We start from the raw sequence: 13,458 nt of genomic DNA on the forward strand, positions 1-13,458 counted from the left end.
TCACAGAGAACTTGTAACAAGGTTGCCATCGTAACTTAAAAATTCAATAAATGCGGCACTTGCATGAAGAAGGTACATGCAGCAGATCCACACATGACGTGGCTCACTGGAGTAGTATGCGACATAGGCAGGAAAATGCTGTTCCCGCCCGGGATCGAACCGGGGACCTTCTGCGTGTGAAGCAGATGTGATAACCGCTACACTACGGAAACGACGGACACGCTCACTCCATCCTTGTACACTCGAAGGCGCCTCAGCCTTTCTTTCGCCCGCGCATGCACACACCATAGTTCTTTTGACAGCCTGAAACCCATCGCTGCCGAGGGCTCAACAAGTCTTCGGGGTGCTCGAGAGGGTGTCTGTCGTAGCATCCCGAACGAGATAGCGGCGTTTCGCGCAGTCGTTATTGCAAGTCACATTAGCAAAAACAATCACCTCCTTAGCAGCAGGCAGTGCGAGCCCAGCAGCAGCTTTACATGAAGATGCCAATAGCCCTGGAAGGCCGCCGACCGCGGGCCACGGCACCTCCGAGAAGGGTGCTGCCCATGACCCATTGTGTCGCTACACAGTCTGTCGAAGAACAGCACTGCCGGCAGAGAGCACCTCCCCCATCCCGCCAGCCGCACCAGACTCAAAGAGCACCCTGGACGACTTCGAGGGACGCAGTTTGCTGGAATATTTGGCGCTCGCGCTGTCACAGGGCTCGTTGGTCTAGGGGTATGATTCCTGCTTAGGGTGCAGGAGGTCCCGGGTTCAAATCCCGGACGAGCCCTAGCGTTTTGTGCAAACTGGTCGCACGTCGGTGGCTGAGTCAGCGCAAAAAGCTGCCCGTCAATGTAAAGCTAATTTCATATTTGCTCTAAGGAACTGCCCTCTGGTCCGACGTATGAAGGTGATTACCAAGGTTTCGGTACAGATCGTAGCAAATGCTTGTCGGTTTAAAGTGATGAAAAAGTGTTTCCGCCCGGGATCGAACCGGGGACCTTCTGCGTGTTAGGCAGACGTGATAACCGCTACACCACGGAAACTACTGCTTTCAGGCTTGCTTCACAGACAACTTGTAACAAGGTTGCCATCGTAACTTAAAAATTCAATAAATGCGGCACTTGCATGAAGAAGGTACATGCAGCAGATCCACACATGACGTGGCTCACTGGAGTAGTATGCGACATAGGCAGGAAAATGCTGTTCCCGCCCGGGATCGAACCGGGGACCTTCTGCGTGTGAAGCAGATGTGATAACCGCTACACTACGGAAACGACGGACACGCTCACTCCATCCTTGTACACTCGAAGGCGCCTCAGCCTTTCTTTCGCCCGCGCATGCACACACCATAGTTCTTTTGACAGCCTGAAACCCATCGCTGCCGAGGGCTCAACAAGTCTTCGGGGTGCTCGAGAGGGTGTCTGTCGTAGCATCCCGAACGAGATAGCGGCGTTTCGCGCAGTCGTTATTGCAAGTCACATTAGCAAAAACAATCACCTCCTTAGCAGCAGGCAGTGCGAGCCCAGCAGCAGCTTTACATGAAGATGCCAATAGCCCTGGAAGGCCGCCGACCGCGGGCCACGGCACCTCCGAGAAGGGTGCTGCCCATGACCCATTGTGTCGCTACACAGTCTGTCGAAGAACAGCACTGCCGGCAGAGAGCACCTCCCCCATCCCGCCAGCCGCACCAGACTCAAAGAGCACCCTGGACGACTTCGAGGGACGCAGTTTGCTGGAATATTTGGCGCTCGCGCTGTCACAGGGCTCGTTGGTCTAGGGGTATGATTCCTGCTTAGGGTGCAGGAGGTCCCGGGTTCAAATCCCGGACGAGCCCTAGCGTTTTGTGCAAACTGGTCGCACGTCGGTGGCTGAGTCAGCGCAAAAAGCTGCCCGTCAATGTAAAGCTAATTTCATATTTGCTCTAAGGAACTGACCCTCTGGTCCGACGTATGAAGGTGATTACCAAGGTTTCGGTACAGATCGTAGCAAATGCTTGTCGGTTTAAAGTGATGAAAAAGTGTTTCCGCCCGGGATCGAACCGGGGACCTTCTGCGTGTTAGGCAGACGTGATAACCGCTACACCACGGAAACTACTGCTTTCAGGCTTGCTTCACAGACAACTTGTAACAAGGTTGCCATCGTAACTTAAAAATTCAATAAATGCGGCACTTGCATGAAGAAGGTACATGCAGCAGATCCACACATGACGTGGCTCACTGGAGTAGTATGCGACATAGGCAGGAAAATGCTGTTCCCGCCCGGGATCGAACCGGGGACCTTCTGCGTGTGAAGCAGATGTGATAACCGCTACACTACGGAAACGACGGACACGCTCACTCCATCCTTGTACACTCGAAGGCGCCTCAGCCTTTCTTTCGCCCGCGCATGCACACACCATAGTTCTTTTGACAGCCTGAAACCCATCGCTGCCGAGGGCTCAACAAGTCTTCGGGGTGCTCGAGAGGGTGTCTGTCGTAGCATCCCGAACGAGATAGCGGCGTTTCGCGCAGTCGTTATTGCAAGTCACATTAGCAAAAACAATCACCTCCTTAGCAGCAGGCAGTGCGAGCCCAGCAGCAGCTTTACATGAAGATGCCAATAGCCCTGGAAGGCCGCCGACCGCGGGCCACGGCACCTCCGAGAAGGGTGCTGCCCATGACCCATTGTGTCGCTACACAGTCTGTCGAAGAACAGCACTGCCGGCAGAGAGCACCTCCCCCATCCCGCCAGCCGCACCAGACTCAAAGAGCACCCTGGACGACTTCGAGGGACGCAGTTTGCTGGAATATTTGGCGCTCGCGCTGTCACAGGGCTCGTTGGTCTAGGGGTATGATTCCTGCTTAGGGTGCAGGAGGTCCCGGGTTCAAATCCCGGACGAGCCCTAGCGTTTTGTGCAAACTGGTCGCACGTCGGTGGCTGAGTCAGCGCAAAAAGCTGCCCGTCAATGTAAAGCTAATTTCATATTTGCTCTAAGGAACTGACCCTCTGGTCCGACGTATGAAGGTGATTACCAAGGTTTCGGTACAGATCGTAGCAAATGCTTGTCGGTTTAAAGTGATGAAAAAGTGTTTCCGCCCGGGATCGAACCGGGGACCTTCTGCGTGTTAGGCAGACGTGATAACCGCTACACCACGGAAACTACTGCTTTCAGGCTTGCTTCACAGACAACTTGTAACAAGGTTGCCATCGTAACTTAAAAATTCAATAAATGCGGCACTTGCATGAAGAAGGTACATGCAGCAGATCCACACATGACGTGGCTCACTGGAGTAGTATGCGACATAGGCAGGAAAATGCTGTTCCCGCCCGGGATCGAACCGGGGACCTTCTGCGTGTGAAGCAGATGTGATAACCGCTACACTACGGAAACGACGGACACGCTCACTCCATCCTTGTACACTCGAAGGCGCCTCAGCCTTTCTTTCGCCCGCGCATGCACACACCATAGTTCTTTTGACAGCCTGAAACCCATCGCTGCCGAGGGCTCAACAAGTCTTCGGGGTGCTCGAGAGGGTGTCTGTCGTAGCATCCCGAACGAGATAGCGGCGTTTCGCGCAGTCGTTATTGCAAGTCACATTAGCAAAAACAATCACCTCCTTAGCAGCAGGCAGTGCGAGCCCAGCAGCAGCTTTACATGAAGATGCCAATAGCCCTGGAAGGCCGCCGACCGCGGGCCACGGCACCTCCGAGAACGGTGCTGCCCATGACCCATTGTGTCGCTACACAGTCTGTCGAAGAACAGCACTGCCGGCAGAGAGCACCTCCCCCATCCCGCCAGCCGCACCAGACTCAAAGAGCACCCTGGACGACTTCGAGGGACGCAGTTTGCTGGAATATTTGGCGCTCGCGCTGTCACAGGGCTCGTTGGTCTAGGGGTATGATTCCTGCTTAGGGTGCAGGAGGTCCCGGGTTCAAATCCCGGACGAGCCCTAGCGTTTTGTGCAAACTGGTCGCACGTCGGTGGCTGAGTCAGCGCAAAAAGCTGCCCGTCAATGTAAAGCTAATTTCATATTTGCTCTAAGGAACTGCCCTCTGGTCCGACGTATGAAGGTGATTACCAAGGTTTCGGTACAGATCGTAGCAAATGCTTGTCGGTTTAAAGTGATGAAAAAGTGTTTCCGCCCGGGATCGAACCGGGGACCTTCTGCGTGTTAGGCAGACGTGATAACCGCTACACCACGGAAACTACTGCTTTCAGGCTTGCTTCACAGACAACTTGTAACAAGGTTGCCATCGTAACTTAAAAATTCAATCAATGCGGCACTTGCATGAAGAAGGTACATGCAGCAGATCCACACATGACGTGGCTCACTGGAGTAGTATGCGACATAGGCAGGAAAATGCTGTTCCCGCCCGGGATCGAACCGGGGACCTTCTGCGTGTGAAGCAGATGTGATAACCGCTACACTACGGAAACGACGGACACGCTCACTCCATCCTTGTACACTCGAAGGCGCCTCAGCCTTTCTTTCGCCCGCGCATGCACACACCATAGTTCTTTTGACAGCCTGAAACCCATCGCTGCCGAGGGCTCAACAAGTCTTCGGGGTGCTCGAGAGGGTGTCTGTCGTAGCATCCCGAACGAGATAGCGGCGTTTCGCGCAGTCGTTATTGCAAGTCACATTAGCAAAAACAATCACCTCCTTAGCAGCAGGCAGTGCGAGCCCAGCAGCAGCTTTACATGAAGATGCCAATAGCCCTGGAAGGCCGCCGACCGCGGGCCACGGCACCTCCGAGAACGGTGCTGCCCATGACCCATTGTGTCGCTACACAGTCTGTCGAAGAACAGCACTGCCGGCAGAGAGCACCTCCCCCATCCCGCCAGCCGCACCAGGCTCAAAGAGCACCCTGGACGACTTCGAGGGACGCAGTTTGCTGGAATATTTGGCGCTCGCGCTGTCACAGGGCTCGTTGGTCTAGGGGTATGATTCCTGCTTAGGGTGCAGGAGGTCCCGGGTTCAAATCCCGGACGAGCCCTAGCGTTTTGTGCAAACTGGTCGCACGTCGGTGGCTGAGTCAGCGCAAAAAGCTGCCCGTCAATGTAAAGCTAATTTCATATTTGCTCTAAGGAACTGCCCTCTGGTCCGACGTATGAAGGTGATTACCAAGGTTTCGGTACAGATCGTAGCAAATGCTTGTCGGTTTAAAGTGATGAAAAAGTGTTTCCGCCCGGGATCGAACCGGGGACCTTCTGCGTGTTAGGCAGACGTGATAACCGCTACACCACGGAAACTACTGCTTTCAGGCTTGCTTCACAGAGAACTTGTAACAAGGTTGCCATCGTAACTTAAAAATTCAATAAATGCGGCACTTGCATGAAGAAGGTACATGCAGCAGATCCACACATGACGTGGCTCACTGGAGTAGTATGCGACATAGGCAGGAAAATGCTGTTCCCGCCCGGGATCGAACCGGGGACCTTCTGCGTGTGAAGCAGATGTGATAACCGCTACACTACGGAAACGACGGACACGCTCACTCCATCCTTGTACACTCGAAGGCGCCTCAGCCTTTCTTTCGCCCGCGCATGCACACACCATAGTTCTTTTGACAGCCTGAAACCCATCGCTGCCGAGGGCTCAACAAGTCTTCGGGGTGCTCGAGAGGGTGTCTGTCGTAGCATCCCGAACGAGATAGCGGCGTTTCGCGCAGTCGTTATTGCAAATCACATTAGCAAAAACAATCACCTCCTTAGCAGCAGGCAGTGCGAGCCCAGCAGCAGCTTTACATGAAGATGCCAATAGCCCTGGAAGGCCGCCGACCGCGGGCCACGGCACCTCCGAGAAGGGTGCTGCCCATGACCCATTGTGTCGCTACACAGTCTGTCGAAGAACAGCACTGCCGGCAGAGAGCACCTCCCCCATCCCGCCAGCCGCACCAGACTCAAAGAGCACCCTGGACGACTTCGAGGGACGCAGTTTGCTGGAATATTTGGCGCTCGCGCTGTCACAGGGCTCGTTGGTCTAGGGGTATGATTCCTGCTTAGGGTGCAGGAGGTCCCGGGTTCAAATCCCGGACGAGCCCTAGCATTTTGTGCAAACTGGTCGCACGTCGGTGGCTGAGTCAGCGCAAAAAGCTGCCCGTCAATGTAAAGCTAATTTCATATTTGCTCTAAGGAACTGCCCTCTGGTCCGACGTATGAAGGTGATTACCAAGGTTTCGGTACAGATCGTAGCAAATGCTTGTCGGTTTAAAGTGATGAAAAAGTGTTTCCGCCCGGGATCGAACCGGGGACCTTCTGCGTGTTAGGCAGACGTGATAACCGCTACACCACGGAAACTACTGCTTTCAGGCTTGCTTCACAGACAACTTGTAACAAGGTTGCCATCGTAACTTAAAAATTCAATAAATGCGGCACTTGCATGAAGAAGGTACATGCAGCAGATCCACACATGACGTGGCTCACTGGAGTAGTATGCGACATAGGCAGGAAAATGCTGTTCCCGCCCGGGATCGAACCGGGGACCTTCTGCGTGTGAAGCAGATGTGATAACCGCTACACTACGGAAACGACGGACACGCTCACTCCATCCTTGTACACTCGAAGGCGCCTCAGCCTTTCTTTCGCCCGCGCATGCACACACCATAGTTCTTTTGACAGCCTGAAACCCATCGCTGCCGAGGGCTCAACAAGTCTTCGGGGTGCTCGAGAGGGTGTCTGTCGTAGCATCCCGAACGAGATAGCGGCGTTTCGCGCAGTCGTTATTGCAAGTCACATTAGCAAAAACAATCACCTCCTTAGCAGCAGGCAGTGCGAGCCCAGCAGCAGCTTTACATGAAGATGCCAATAGCCCTGGAAGGCCGCCGACCGCGGGCCACGGCACCTCCGAGAAGGGTGCTGCCCATGACCCATTGTGTCGCTACACAGTCTGTCGAAGAACAGCACTGCCGGCAGAGAGCACCTCCCCCATCCCGCCAGCCGCACCAGACTCAAAGAGCACCCTGGACGACTTCGAGGGACGCAGTTTGCTGGAATATTTGGCGCTCGCGCTGTCACAGGGCTCGTTGGTCTAGGGGTATGATTCCTGCTTAGGGTGCAGGAGGTCCCGGGTTCAAATCCCGGACGAGCCCTAGCGTTTTGTGCAAACTGGTCGCACGTCGGTGGCTGAGTCAGCGCAAAAAGCTGCCCGTCAATGTAAAGCTAATTTCATATTTGCTCTAAGGAACTGCCCTCTGGTCCGACGTATGAAGGTGATTACCAAGGTTTCGGTACAGATCGTAGCAAATGCTTGTCGGTTTAAAGTGATGAAAAAGTGTTTCCGCCCGGGATCGAACCGGGGACCTTCTGCGTGTTAGGCAGACGTGATAACCGCTACACCACGGAAACTACTGCTTTCAGGCTTGCTTCACAGAGAACTTGTAACAAGGTTGCCATCGTAACTTAAAAATTCAATAAATGCGGCACTTGCATGAAGAAGGTACATGCAGCAGATCCACACATGACGTGGCTCACTGGAGTAGTATGCGACATAGGCAGGAAAATGCTGTTCCCGCCCGGGATCGAACCGGGGACCTTCTGCGTGTGAAGCAGATGTGATAACCGCTACACTACGGAAACGACGGACACGCTCACTCCATCCTTGTACACTCGAAGGCGCCTCAGCCTTTCTTTCGCCCGCGCATGCACACACCATAGTTCTTTTGACAGCCTGAAACCCATCGCTGCCGAGGGCTCAACAAGTCTTCGGGGTGCTCGAGAGGGTGTCTGTCGTAGCATCCCGAACGAGATAGCGGCGTTTCGCGCAGTCGTTATTGCAAGTCACATTAGCAAAAACAATCACCTCCTTAGCAGCAGGCAGTGCGAGCCCAGCAGCAGCTTTACATGAAGATGCCAATAGCCCTGGAAGGCCGCCGACCGCGGGCCACGGCACCTCCGAGAAGGGTGCTGCCCATGACCCATTGTGTCGCTACACAGTCTGTCGAAGAACAGCACTGCCGGCAGAGAGCACCTCCCCCATCCCGCCAGCCGCACCAGACTCAAAGAGCACCCTGGACGACTTCGAGGGACGCAGTTTGCTGGAATATTTGGCGCTCGCGCTGTCACAGGGCTCGTTGGTCTAGGGGTATGATTCCTGCTTAGGGTGCAGGAGGTCCCGGGTTCAAATCCCGGACGAGCCCTAGCGTTTTGTGCAAACTGGTCGCACGTCGGTGGCTGAGTCAGCGCAAAAAGCTGCCCGTCAATGTAAAGCTAATTTCATATTTGCTCTAAGGAACTGACCCTCTGGTCCGACGTATGAAGGTGATTACCAAGGTTTCGGTACAGATCGTAGCAAATGCTTGTCGGTTTAAAGTGATGAAAAAGTGTTTCCGCCCGGGATCGAACCGGGGACCTTCTGCGTGTTAGGCAGACGTGATAACCGCTACACCACGGAAACTACTGCTTTCAGGCTTGCTTCACAGAGAACTTGTAACAAGGTTGCCATCGTAACTTAAAAATTCAATAAATGCGGCACTTGCATGAAGAAGGTACATGCAGCAGATCCACACATGACGTGGCTCACTGGAGTAGTATGCGACATAGGCAGGAAAATGCTGTTCCCGCCCGGGATCGAACCGGGGACCTTCTGCGTGTGAAGCAGATGTGATAACCGCTACACTACGGAAACGACGGACACGCTCACTCCATCCTTGTACACTCGAAGGCGCCTCAGCCTTTCTTTCGCCCGCGCATGCACACACCATAGTTCTTTTGACAGCCTGAAACCCATCGCTGCCGAGGGCTCAACAAGTCTTCGGGGTGCTCGAGAGGGTGTCTGTCGTAGCATCCCGAACGAGATAGCGGCGTTTCGCGCAGTCGTTATTGCAAGTCACATTAGCAAAAACAATCACCTCCTTAGCAGCAGGCAGTGCGAGCCCAGCAGCAGCTTTACATGAAGATGCCAATAGCCCTGGAAGGCCGCCGACCGCGGGCCACGGCACCTCCGAGAACGGTGCTGCCCATGACCCATTGTGTCGCTACACAGTCTGTCGAAGAACAGCACTGCCGGCAGAGAGCACCTCCCCCATCCCGCCAGCCGCACCAGACTCAAAGAGCACCCTGGACGACTTCGAGGGACGCAGTTTGCTGGAATATTTGGCGCTCGCGCTGTCACAGGGCTCGTTGGTCTAGGGGTATGATTCCTGCTTAGGGTGCAGGAGGTCCCGGGTTCAAATCCCGGACGAGCCCTAGCGTTTTGTGCAAACTGGTCGCACGTCGGTGGCTGAGTCAGCGCAAAAAGCTGCCCGTCAATGTAAAGCTAATTTCATATTTGCTCTAAGGAACTGCCCTCTGGTCCGACGTATGAAGGTGATTACCAAGGTTTCGGTACAGATCGTAGCAAATGCTTGTCGGTTTAAAGTGATGAAAAAGTGTTTCCGCCCGGGATCGAACCGGGGACCTTCTGCGTGTTAGGCAGACGTGATAACCGCTACACCACGGAAACTACTGCTTTCAGGCTTGCTTCACAGAGAACTTGTAACAAGGTTGCCATCGTAACTTAAAAATTCAATAAATGCGGCACTTGCATGAAGAAGGTACATGCAGCAGATCCACACATGACGTGGCTCACTGGAGTAGTATGCGACATAGGCAGGAAAATGCTGTTCCCGCCCGGGATCGAACCGGGGACCTTCTGCGTGTGAAGCAGATGTGATAACCGCTACACTACGGAAACGACGGACACGCTCACTCCATCCTTGTACACTCGAAGGCGCCTCAGCCTTTCTTTCGCCCGCGCATGCACACACCATAGTTCTTTTGACAGCCTGAAACCCATCGCTGCCGAGGGCTCAACAAGTCTTCGGGGTGCTCGAGAGGGTGTCTGTCGTAGCATCCCGAACGAGATAGCGGCGTTTCGCGCAGTCGTTATTGCAAGTCACATTAGCAAAAACAATCACCTCCTTAGCAGCAGGCAGTGCGAGCCCAGCAGCAGCTTTACATGAAGATGCCAATAGCCCTGGAAGGCCGCCGACCGCGGGCCACGGCACCTCCGAGAAGGGTGCTGCCCATGACCCATTGTGTCGCTACACAGTCTGTCGAAGAACAGCACTGCCGGCAGAGAGCACCTCCCCCATCCCGCCAGCCGCACCAGACTCAAAGAGCACCCTGGACGACTTCGAGGGACGCAGTTTGCTGGAATATTTGGCGCTCGCGCTGTCACAGGGCTCGTTGGTCTAGGGGTATGATTCCTGCTTAGGGTGCAGGAGGTCCCGGGTTCAAATCCCGGACGAGCCCTAGCGTTTTGTGCAAACTGGTCGCACGTCGGTGGCTGAGTCAGCGCAAAAAGCTGCCCGTCAATGTAAAGCTAATTTCATATTTGCTCTAAGGAACTGACCCTCTGGTCCGACGTATGAAGGTGATTACCAAGGTTTCGGTACAGATCGTAGCAAATGCTTGTCGGTTTAAAGTGATGAAAAAGTGTTTCCGCCCGGGATCGAACCGGGGACCTTCTGCGTGTTAGGCAGACGTGATAACCGCTACACCACGGAAACTACTGCTTTCAGGCTTGCTTCACAGAGAACTTGTAACAAGGTTGCCATCGTAACTTAAAAATTCAATAAATGCGGCACTTGCATGAAGAAGGTACATGCAGCAGATCCACACATGACGTGGCTCACTGGAGTAGTATGCGACATAGGCAGGAAAATGCTGTTCCCGCCCGGGATCGAACCGGGGACCTTCTGCGTGTGAAGCAGATGTGATAACCGCTACACTACGGAAACGACGGACACGCTCACTCCATCCTTGTACACTCGAAGGCGCCTCAGCCTTTCTTTCGCCCGCGCATGCACACACCATAGTTCTTTTGACAGCCTGAAACCCATCGCTGCCGAGGGCTCAACAAGTCTTCGGGGTGCTCGAGAGGGTGTCTGTCGTAGCATCCCGAACGAGATAGCGGCGTTTCGCGCAGTCGTTATTGCAAGTCACATTAGCAAAAACAATCACCTCCTTAGCAGCAGGCAGTGCGAGCCCAGCAGCAGCTTTACATGAAGATGCCAATAGCCCTGGAAGGCCGCCGACCGCGGGCCACGGCACCTCCGAGAACGGTGCTGCCCATGACCCATTGTGTCGCTACACAGTCTGTCGAAGAACAGCACTGCCGGCAGAGAGCACCTCCCCCATCCCGCCAGCCGCACCAGACTCAAAGAGCACCCTGGACGACTTCGAGGGACGCAGTTTGCTGGAATATTTGGCGCTCGCGCTGTCACAGGGCTCGTTGGTCTAGGGGTATGATTCCTGCTTAGGGTGCAGGAGGTCCCGGGTTCAAATCCCGGACGAGCCCTAGCGTTTTGTGCAAACTGGTCGCACGTCGGTGGCTGAGTCAGCGCAAAAAGCTGCCCGTCAATGTAAAGCTAATTTCATATTTGCTCTAAGGAACTGCCCTCTGGTCCGACGTATGAAGGTGATTACCAAGGTTTCGGTACAGATCGTAGCAAATGCTTGTCGGTTTAAAGTGATGAAAAAGTGTTTCCGCCCGGGATCGAACCGGGGACCTTCTGCGTGTTAGGCAGACGTGATAACCGCTACACCACGGAAACTACTGCTTTCAGGCTTGCTTCACAGACAACTTGTAACAAGGTTGCCATCGTAACTTAAAAATTCAATAAATGCGGCACTTGCATGAAGAAGGTACATGCAGCAGATCCACACATGACGTGGCTCACTGGAGTAGTATGCGACATAGGCAGGAAAATGCTGTTCCCGCCCGGGATCGAACCGGGGACCTTCTGCGTGTGAAGCAGATGTGATAACCGCTACACTACGGAAACGACGGACACGCTCACTCCATCCTTGTACACTCGAAGGCGCCTCAGCCTTTCTTTCGCCCGCGCATGCACACACCATAGTTCTTTTGACAGCCTGAAACCCATCGCTGCCGAGGGCTCAACAAGTCTTCGGGGTGCTCGAGAGGGTGTCTGTCGTAGCATCCCGAACGAGATAGCGGCGTTTCGCGCAGTCGTTATTGCAAGTCACATTAGCAAAAACAATCACCTCCTTAGCAGCAGGCAGTGCGAGCCCAGCAGCAGCTTTACATGAAGATGCCAATAGCCCTGGAAGGCCGCCGACCGCGGGCCACGGCACCTCCGAGAAGGGTGCTGCCCATGACCCATTGTGTCGCTACACAGTCTGTCGAAGAACAGCACTGCCGGCAGAGAGCACCTCCCCCATCCCGCCAGCCGCACCAGACTCAAAGAGCACCCTGGACGACTTCGAGGGACGCAGTTTGCTGGAATATTTGGCGCTCGCGCTGTCACAGGGCTCGTTGGTCTAGGGGTATGATTCCTGCTTAGGGTGCAGGAGGTCCCGGGTTCAAATCCCGGACGAGCCCTAGCGTTTTGTGCAAACTGGTCGCACGTCGGTGGCTGAGTCAGCGCAAAAAGCTGCCCGTCAATGTAAAGCTAATTTCATATTTGCTCTAAGGAACTGACCCTCTGGTCCGACGTATGAAGGTGATTACCAAGGTTTCGGTACAGATCGTAGCAAATGCTTGTCGGTTTAAAGTGATGAAAAAGTGTTTCCGCCCGGGATCGAACCGGGGACCTTCTGCGTGTTAGGCAGACGTGATAACCGCTACACCACGGAAACTACTGCTTTCAGGCTTGCTTCACAGAGAACTTGTAACAAGGTTGCCATCGTAACTTAAAAATTCAATAAATGCGGCACTTGCATGAAGAAGGTACATGCAGCAGATCCACACATGACGTGGCTCACTGGAGTAGTATGCGACATAGGCAGGAAAATGCTGTTCCCGACCGGGATCGAACCGGGGACCTTCTGCGTGTGAAGCAGATGTGATAACCGCTACACTACGGAAACGACGGACACGCTCACTCCATCCTTGTACACTCGAAGGCGCCTCAGCCTTTCTTTCGCCCGCGCATGCACACACCATAGTTCTTTTGACAGCCTGAAACCCATCGCTGCCGAGGGCTCAACAAGTCTTCGGGGTGCTCGAGAGGGTGTCTGTCGTAGCATCCCGAACGAGATAGCGGCGTTTCGCGCAGTCGTTATTGCAAGTCACATTAGCAAAAACAATCACCTCCTTAGCAGCAGGCAGTGCGAGCCCAGCAGCAGCTTTACATGAAGATGCCAATAGCCCTGGAAGGCCGCCGACCGCGGGCCACGGCACCTCCGAGAAGGGTGCTGCCCATGACCCATTGTGTCGCTACACAGTCTGTCGAAGAACAGCACTGCCGGCAGAGAGCACCTCCCCCATCCCGCCAGCCGCACCAGACTCAAAGAGCACCCTGGACGACTTCGAGGGACGCAGTTTGCTGGAATATTTGGCGCTCGCGCTGTCACAGGGCTCGTTGGTCTAGGGGTATGATTCCTGCTTAGGGTGCAGGAGGTCCCGGGTTCAAATCCCGGACGAGCCCTAGCGTTTTGTGCAAACTGGTCGCACGTCGGTGGCTGAGTCAGCGCAAAAAGCTGCCCGTCAATGTAAAGCTAATTTCATATTTGCTCTAAGGAACTGACCCTCTGGTCCGACGTAT

General features: G+C 54.4%; 38 non-coding genes across 38 annotated transcripts; 13 read left to right on the forward strand and 25 right to left on the reverse strand.

Moving 5' to 3' along the window:
- Positions 1-139: 139 nt before the first annotated feature.
- On the reverse strand, positions 140-212 carry Trnav-cac (transfer RNA valine (anticodon CAC)). Its single transcript has one exon. It is a non-coding gene; the product is annotated as a tRNA-Val (tRNA).
- Positions 213-700: 488 nt separating this feature from the next.
- On the forward strand, positions 701-772 carry Trnap-agg (transfer RNA proline (anticodon AGG)). The gene has a single exon. It is a non-coding gene; the product is annotated as a tRNA-Pro (tRNA).
- A 183-nt stretch (positions 773-955) lies between these two features.
- Positions 956-1,028, reverse strand: Trnav-aac (transfer RNA valine (anticodon AAC)). Its single transcript has one exon. It is a non-coding gene; the product is annotated as a tRNA-Val (tRNA).
- Positions 1,029-1,186: 158 nt separating this feature from the next.
- Positions 1,187-1,259, reverse strand: Trnav-cac (transfer RNA valine (anticodon CAC)). The gene has a single exon. It is a non-coding gene; the product is annotated as a tRNA-Val (tRNA).
- Positions 1,260-1,747: 488 nt separating this feature from the next.
- Trnap-agg (transfer RNA proline (anticodon AGG)) lies at positions 1,748-1,819 on the forward strand. Its single transcript has one exon. It is a non-coding gene; the product is annotated as a tRNA-Pro (tRNA).
- Positions 1,820-2,003: 184 nt separating this feature from the next.
- On the reverse strand, positions 2,004-2,076 carry Trnav-aac (transfer RNA valine (anticodon AAC)). Its single transcript has one exon. It is a non-coding gene; the product is annotated as a tRNA-Val (tRNA).
- Positions 2,077-2,234: 158 nt separating this feature from the next.
- On the reverse strand, positions 2,235-2,307 carry Trnav-cac (transfer RNA valine (anticodon CAC)). The gene has a single exon. It is a non-coding gene; the product is annotated as a tRNA-Val (tRNA).
- Positions 2,308-2,795: 488 nt separating this feature from the next.
- Positions 2,796-2,867, forward strand: Trnap-agg (transfer RNA proline (anticodon AGG)). The gene has a single exon. It is a non-coding gene; the product is annotated as a tRNA-Pro (tRNA).
- A 184-nt stretch (positions 2,868-3,051) lies between these two features.
- Trnav-aac (transfer RNA valine (anticodon AAC)) lies at positions 3,052-3,124 on the reverse strand. The gene has a single exon. It is a non-coding gene; the product is annotated as a tRNA-Val (tRNA).
- Positions 3,125-3,282: 158 nt separating this feature from the next.
- On the reverse strand, positions 3,283-3,355 carry Trnav-cac (transfer RNA valine (anticodon CAC)). The gene has a single exon. It is a non-coding gene; the product is annotated as a tRNA-Val (tRNA).
- Positions 3,356-3,843: 488 nt separating this feature from the next.
- Trnap-agg (transfer RNA proline (anticodon AGG)) lies at positions 3,844-3,915 on the forward strand. Its single transcript has one exon. It is a non-coding gene; the product is annotated as a tRNA-Pro (tRNA).
- A 183-nt stretch (positions 3,916-4,098) lies between these two features.
- Trnav-aac (transfer RNA valine (anticodon AAC)) lies at positions 4,099-4,171 on the reverse strand. Its single transcript has one exon. It is a non-coding gene; the product is annotated as a tRNA-Val (tRNA).
- A 158-nt stretch (positions 4,172-4,329) lies between these two features.
- Positions 4,330-4,402, reverse strand: Trnav-cac (transfer RNA valine (anticodon CAC)). The gene has a single exon. It is a non-coding gene; the product is annotated as a tRNA-Val (tRNA).
- Positions 4,403-4,890: 488 nt separating this feature from the next.
- Trnap-agg (transfer RNA proline (anticodon AGG)) lies at positions 4,891-4,962 on the forward strand. Its single transcript has one exon. It is a non-coding gene; the product is annotated as a tRNA-Pro (tRNA).
- A 183-nt stretch (positions 4,963-5,145) lies between these two features.
- On the reverse strand, positions 5,146-5,218 carry Trnav-aac (transfer RNA valine (anticodon AAC)). Its single transcript has one exon. It is a non-coding gene; the product is annotated as a tRNA-Val (tRNA).
- Positions 5,219-5,376: 158 nt separating this feature from the next.
- Trnav-cac (transfer RNA valine (anticodon CAC)) lies at positions 5,377-5,449 on the reverse strand. The gene has a single exon. It is a non-coding gene; the product is annotated as a tRNA-Val (tRNA).
- A 488-nt stretch (positions 5,450-5,937) lies between these two features.
- On the forward strand, positions 5,938-6,009 carry Trnap-agg (transfer RNA proline (anticodon AGG)). Its single transcript has one exon. It is a non-coding gene; the product is annotated as a tRNA-Pro (tRNA).
- Positions 6,010-6,192: 183 nt separating this feature from the next.
- Trnav-aac (transfer RNA valine (anticodon AAC)) lies at positions 6,193-6,265 on the reverse strand. Its single transcript has one exon. It is a non-coding gene; the product is annotated as a tRNA-Val (tRNA).
- Positions 6,266-6,423: 158 nt separating this feature from the next.
- Positions 6,424-6,496, reverse strand: Trnav-cac (transfer RNA valine (anticodon CAC)). Its single transcript has one exon. It is a non-coding gene; the product is annotated as a tRNA-Val (tRNA).
- Positions 6,497-6,984: 488 nt separating this feature from the next.
- On the forward strand, positions 6,985-7,056 carry Trnap-agg (transfer RNA proline (anticodon AGG)). Its single transcript has one exon. It is a non-coding gene; the product is annotated as a tRNA-Pro (tRNA).
- Positions 7,057-7,239: 183 nt separating this feature from the next.
- Positions 7,240-7,312, reverse strand: Trnav-aac (transfer RNA valine (anticodon AAC)). Its single transcript has one exon. It is a non-coding gene; the product is annotated as a tRNA-Val (tRNA).
- Positions 7,313-7,470: 158 nt separating this feature from the next.
- Trnav-cac (transfer RNA valine (anticodon CAC)) lies at positions 7,471-7,543 on the reverse strand. Its single transcript has one exon. It is a non-coding gene; the product is annotated as a tRNA-Val (tRNA).
- Positions 7,544-8,031: 488 nt separating this feature from the next.
- Positions 8,032-8,103, forward strand: Trnap-agg (transfer RNA proline (anticodon AGG)). The gene has a single exon. It is a non-coding gene; the product is annotated as a tRNA-Pro (tRNA).
- Positions 8,104-8,287: 184 nt separating this feature from the next.
- On the reverse strand, positions 8,288-8,360 carry Trnav-aac (transfer RNA valine (anticodon AAC)). The gene has a single exon. It is a non-coding gene; the product is annotated as a tRNA-Val (tRNA).
- Positions 8,361-8,518: 158 nt separating this feature from the next.
- Trnav-cac (transfer RNA valine (anticodon CAC)) lies at positions 8,519-8,591 on the reverse strand. The gene has a single exon. It is a non-coding gene; the product is annotated as a tRNA-Val (tRNA).
- A 488-nt stretch (positions 8,592-9,079) lies between these two features.
- Trnap-agg (transfer RNA proline (anticodon AGG)) lies at positions 9,080-9,151 on the forward strand. The gene has a single exon. It is a non-coding gene; the product is annotated as a tRNA-Pro (tRNA).
- Positions 9,152-9,334: 183 nt separating this feature from the next.
- Trnav-aac (transfer RNA valine (anticodon AAC)) lies at positions 9,335-9,407 on the reverse strand. Its single transcript has one exon. It is a non-coding gene; the product is annotated as a tRNA-Val (tRNA).
- Positions 9,408-9,565: 158 nt separating this feature from the next.
- On the reverse strand, positions 9,566-9,638 carry Trnav-cac (transfer RNA valine (anticodon CAC)). Its single transcript has one exon. It is a non-coding gene; the product is annotated as a tRNA-Val (tRNA).
- Positions 9,639-10,126: 488 nt separating this feature from the next.
- Trnap-agg (transfer RNA proline (anticodon AGG)) lies at positions 10,127-10,198 on the forward strand. Its single transcript has one exon. It is a non-coding gene; the product is annotated as a tRNA-Pro (tRNA).
- A 184-nt stretch (positions 10,199-10,382) lies between these two features.
- On the reverse strand, positions 10,383-10,455 carry Trnav-aac (transfer RNA valine (anticodon AAC)). The gene has a single exon. It is a non-coding gene; the product is annotated as a tRNA-Val (tRNA).
- A 158-nt stretch (positions 10,456-10,613) lies between these two features.
- On the reverse strand, positions 10,614-10,686 carry Trnav-cac (transfer RNA valine (anticodon CAC)). The gene has a single exon. It is a non-coding gene; the product is annotated as a tRNA-Val (tRNA).
- Positions 10,687-11,174: 488 nt separating this feature from the next.
- On the forward strand, positions 11,175-11,246 carry Trnap-agg (transfer RNA proline (anticodon AGG)). The gene has a single exon. It is a non-coding gene; the product is annotated as a tRNA-Pro (tRNA).
- Positions 11,247-11,429: 183 nt separating this feature from the next.
- Positions 11,430-11,502, reverse strand: Trnav-aac (transfer RNA valine (anticodon AAC)). The gene has a single exon. It is a non-coding gene; the product is annotated as a tRNA-Val (tRNA).
- A 158-nt stretch (positions 11,503-11,660) lies between these two features.
- Trnav-cac (transfer RNA valine (anticodon CAC)) lies at positions 11,661-11,733 on the reverse strand. The gene has a single exon. It is a non-coding gene; the product is annotated as a tRNA-Val (tRNA).
- Positions 11,734-12,221: 488 nt separating this feature from the next.
- On the forward strand, positions 12,222-12,293 carry Trnap-agg (transfer RNA proline (anticodon AGG)). The gene has a single exon. It is a non-coding gene; the product is annotated as a tRNA-Pro (tRNA).
- Positions 12,294-12,477: 184 nt separating this feature from the next.
- Positions 12,478-12,550, reverse strand: Trnav-aac (transfer RNA valine (anticodon AAC)). Its single transcript has one exon. It is a non-coding gene; the product is annotated as a tRNA-Val (tRNA).
- A 158-nt stretch (positions 12,551-12,708) lies between these two features.
- Positions 12,709-12,781, reverse strand: Trnav-cac (transfer RNA valine (anticodon CAC)). Its single transcript has one exon. It is a non-coding gene; the product is annotated as a tRNA-Val (tRNA).
- Positions 12,782-13,269: 488 nt separating this feature from the next.
- On the forward strand, positions 13,270-13,341 carry Trnap-agg (transfer RNA proline (anticodon AGG)). The gene has a single exon. It is a non-coding gene; the product is annotated as a tRNA-Pro (tRNA).
- The last annotated feature ends 117 nt before the right edge of the window (positions 13,342-13,458 follow it).

The sequence above is a fragment of the Schistocerca nitens genome, chromosome 2, assembly GCF_023898315.1.
Source record: "Schistocerca nitens isolate TAMUIC-IGC-003100 chromosome 2, iqSchNite1.1, whole genome shotgun sequence".
NCBI classification, from domain to species: domain Eukaryota; kingdom Metazoa; phylum Arthropoda; class Insecta; order Orthoptera; family Acrididae; genus Schistocerca; species Schistocerca nitens.